This window comes from Triticum dicoccoides, chromosome 4B (assembly GCF_002162155.2).
Source record: "Triticum dicoccoides isolate Atlit2015 ecotype Zavitan chromosome 4B, WEW_v2.0, whole genome shotgun sequence".
NCBI classification, from domain to species: Eukaryota; Viridiplantae; Streptophyta; class Magnoliopsida; order Poales; family Poaceae; genus Triticum; species Triticum dicoccoides.
The window spans coordinates 64,152,333-64,156,993 of record NC_041387.1 but is presented as its reverse complement, the minus strand read 5'-3'; the positions used below and the strand labels follow the sequence as shown (position 1 = coordinate 64,156,993).

The following is a 4,661-nucleotide window of genomic DNA, read 5'->3' as shown; positions in this document are numbered from 1 at the left end:
GATAGACCTTGCATGATCGTAGGAATTTTTTTTAATTACTACGTTCCCCAATAGTGGTATCAGAGCCAGGTTTATGCGTAGATGATATATGCACGAGTAGAACACACAGAGTTATGGGCGATAATAGTCATACTACTTACCACCAATGTCGTACTTTGATTCGGCGGTATTGTTGGATGAAGCGGCCTAGACCGACATTACATGACCGCGTTCATGAGACTGGTTCTATGATACGTCTCCAACGTATCTATAATTTTTTATTGTTCCATGCTGTTATATTATCATTCTTGAATGTTTTACAATCATTTTATAGTCATTTTATATCATTTTTTGGTACTAACCTATTGACATAATGCCCATTGCCAGTTGCTATTTTCTGCATGTTTTTTACAATGCAGGAAATCAATATCAAACGGAGTCCAAATGCAACGCAACTCCTAGAGGAATTTTTTTGCTAGAAGAAAGCCAATGGGCCAAGGAAGCACCTGAGGGGCTGCTCTAGGGGAGCAGCACCCACCAGGGCGCGCCTGGAGGCCTAGGCGCGCCCTGGGGGGTTGTGCCCATCTCGGGTGCCTCCCGAACCACCTCTTTGCTCTATAAATACCACAATATTCCAAAAACCCTAGGGCAGTCGACGAAATTTTGATCCAGCCTCATAGAGTCCAGAACCACTAGATCCAATATAGACACCGTCATGGAGGGGTTCACCACTTCGATTGGTGCCTCTCCTATGATGCGTGAGTAGTTCTTTGTAGACCTACGGGTCTGTAGTTAGTAGCTAGATGGCTTCCTCTCTCTCTCTCTCTTGATTATCAATACAATGGTCTCTTGGAGATCCATATGATGTAAGTCTTTTGGCGGTGTGTTTATTGAGATCCGATGAACTTTGAGTTTATGATCAGATCTATGTTTTTATCCATGAAAGTTATTTGAGTCTTCTTTGATCTCTTATATGCATGATTGCTTACATCCTTGTATTTCTTCTCTAATATTTGGGTTTTGTTTGGCCAAATTGATCTATTTATCTTGCAACGAGAAGAGGTGCTTTGTAGTGGGTTCGATCTAAGGGTGCTTGATCCCAGTGACAGAAGGGGAACCGACACGTATGTATCATTGCTACTAAGGATAACAAGATGAGATCTATCAGTACTAGGAAAAAGGCTACTAGCAGCGCGGGTTTTTTGTTAGTAGTAGCGCAGGTCACCGCGCTACTAATATCGCGCTACAGCTAAAAGTTAGTAGTAGCGCGGGTGGCATCCGCGCTACTACTATTTAAAACCGCGCTACTACTAACAAAATAGTAGTAACGCGTCTAGAATACTAGGCGCTACTACTATGCTAAATACTAGTAGCGTGTAGTTTTTGCCCCACGCTACTACTAACAAATTAGAAATTAAAAAAATAAAAATTAGATCCATTATTTATAGATAGAAATCAGATACACGTCCAATGCAAAATAAATTAAACACACACAACCAAAGGTGGGTATCCTCCCTAGTGTTCCACCACCAGCCTAAATAGACCACTTCTCTACATGTATCTACCAAGGCTCGGAGTTCAGACGCTGGCGGACCCGAATCCTCCCTCACCCTGAACGATGGTATCGAGGTCCTCCACCTCGGCGATCTCCAGCGTCGCGATCACATGGACGATCATCCATGCGACGCGGTCGCCGGGCTTCACGACGAAGTCCACGTCCGAGTGCTTAAAGAGCACGACGCCACTGGGCTGCGATAGTCAGCGTTGATCACCCCTGCAGCCACGTCGGGAAAGTGAAAACTTGTTAGTACGCGTCAGCATTCAAATCCAGTAGGGTATTTGCTTTCTTTTTAGCACATGCACATGAATCAATGGTAACAACCGGAGGCTGGTCCTTACTTGTTGCACGAGACGTGAAGAAGGCCGGGTCCCCTCCTTGTTACACGAACAAATCAAAGTAAGACACTGTCGCGATGTGAAGAAGGCCGAGTCCCCTACTTCTGTAAATAGCCCAGGTGCTTGAAGTTGTAAGGAATCTTAATACAATGAACTCATAGTGATGCATAATAACAAGAAAAAGGAAAAAAACATGAATCCTAAAGAAAAAGATCATTATATGAGTCAGGTTGACAGTTTTGAGACACAGGAAAGGATAATGTTGGTAACAGTATTCATTAACAAGAACAATGGGCTGAGATTTCTCAAGTGACATTTGTTTCACTAACATTGATTAATGACGAGGCATGTAAGATTTACCCGAGCAACATCAGCATACCCTCTGGTCCTTGCAAGAACTTGAAGACCAAGGTTCTTAGCTTTCTCCACACTGACTAGCACAAGTGCAGCGACACCGTCGTTGTACATTAAAAGATAAGAATGGCACTACAGTTGCACTTCTAGGTAAACATTGCTTTACATAACTTATAGTAACCATGGAGAAAGCCTAAAATTCAAGCTACAAAGTAATATAGCTTCAGTACACTCTTGAGATGATAAATTTACCACTGTACCAAAGGTAATCTGATCGTGTAAAAATAAAGCTACAATGCTGCACTAAGAAGTATCAATTATTGATTTTAGAGGTATTAAACAGACACACTTCAATCACAAAGATCAATATCTACTAGCTTAAATTCAAATGCTTTACTCAAGATTGTGCTATCATACTAGACTCTGGCTGCATATTAATTATGCTACAATGTTTAAAGGGAGCACTATATTGCAGGACTACCTTTGCAAGACTTTCATCCTTGCAACAAAAACTGGTGGTCTGCCTCTACCAGAAGGAATGTCAACCTGGTCGATAATATATGTTTGAAATTGGTACCTATGAGACAATATTTCATACAGAACAAGGGAGTTTTTGGGCCCTCAAATAATGCACACACCGGAATAAGTTCCCAATCAAATGCGCCTCTGTCTCGTGCTGCTATTCCATGCTCATTGATCTCGACGGCATAAGCATCCTAAATGAAAAAACAACCAGGATTTGTTTATTCATTAGTTCTGATCTCCATGGGCAGCTAGCAGTGTATGTTGATGCAGAATGTATCGAACCCCCCAAAACCAAAAACCAAAACCCGAAGAATAAGACACACACAACCACGCATGGTCTATAAAACCAAGAACCAAGATACAAACCCAAACGGCACACACCAAATAAATGGTAACGAAACCCCAAGACCCTCTTTTAGAATTCTTTTGGCCTACATGTACATGTGGTACATGAGGTTGTGCTGGAGCTTAGCTTGGTTCCTGCAGCACTGCAGTAGTAAGTGGTAGGAAAAACAAGGCTCAGCGTGCGCTCTAGCGTGTTGGGCAATGAACATTAAGCGGAAAAAATTTGGACTATTGTGCAGTGATTGGTAACCAACGGTACGCTCCCTGTCAGTCACCACATAGTAAACACATGCACATGAACGGAACACGCATGAGTATGACTGAAAAGTAAAGATGAAAATGTTGGTCGGCACTAACAGTAGGTAAACAGAGAAATAGTGCACTGGACAAGAAACAGTGGTACTTTTCTACACAGTAATCACGTCTATATCAGACAGATACTTTTTCATAAATGAACATAAATTTTGGTTAGCCTAGAACTAGCACAGATCAACTTGAATCTCAACCAACATACTAAAATCAGTGGCATCGCCATTAGGACCTAGTACGACCAATGTGGATGTCATTTGTGAACACATTTGATTGTCCAAACTGGGATGGCCCTTGAATCTCTCTCTATTAGGCGACCATAGCAAGGGAAATCACAAGGGCGATCAATCCAATTGCAGCGGCGTGAGGTGGCGAAGGGCAAACTACGATTTCTGATTGCACAAAGATAAAGTTAAAGTTCTACGACACAACAACTACATTCACCAATATAAGCATATTAAGACCAAAGTAGGATACCCGAAAATATAGATAACTGTTTTCTATCTGCGCAAGCAACAAACGCCTTTTTTCAGAGATATTAGTTTGTTAGGTTCAGCCACTGTTTTCTATCTCCGCAAGCAACAAACACCTTTTTTACAATCAAGGCTACAAAAAGCTAATTACTTTTTTAGGGAACAAACACCTAATTACTAAACCATGGCGCTTCATGCCATGGTGGTGTGTAGAAGGTTCAGTAAAGCACTAAAGCAACTACACGCCGTGGTTACACATCTCATGGTCAGGGATTGAGCTCACGTGATTGTAAGAGGTCGACATGACATAACACACAAGTGCTGTTTTTCTGAAGCAAACTGCAAAAGGAAATATGAGAAAGGCCCAATTTCGTGGAAACAGCGATGCAGCCTAGGTGAACGGCTGACTGCTTTTCAATTCTGTGCTGCACAAGTTGCAAACTAGCCCTACTGTTGCATTAGTGCTTATTTCTGAATTTCGATGCAGAGCAGGCACGCTGGCTGTTCTGCGCCAAAATTGGTGTGCCAAGCGAATTAACGTAGCGATTATCATACCGAGAGCCTAAGCATTATTCTAGATGAAGAAGGAGCTCAAAGTAACTTATTTTCAACTGGATGAGAAGTGAAAGAACAGAGAGGCCCAAGCCCAATTTGCTAAAGGAGATAACTTCTTCGTGGAGACAGAAGTACAGAACAGCTAGTGCTCTAATGGCGCCTCAGGGCAGATCGGGTGGTTGCTCTCAGCCTCGCACGTACCTGGCTGGGGGGACCGCCACCCCC

The 4,661-nt window shown here is 42.5% G+C and overlaps 1 long non-coding RNA gene across 1 annotated transcript; it reads right to left on the bottom strand.

Annotated features, from left to right (window-relative positions):
- Positions 1-1,428: 1,428 nt before the first annotated feature.
- LOC119295026 lies at positions 1,429-4,641 on the bottom strand. The gene is made up of 3 exons (XR_005143668.1): positions 2,236-4,641; positions 1,879-1,979; positions 1,429-1,753 (listed from the first exon to the last, which is right to left on the bottom strand). It is a non-coding gene; the product is annotated as an uncharacterized LOC119295026 (long non-coding RNA).
- Between the last annotated feature and the right edge of the window lie 20 nt (positions 4,642-4,661).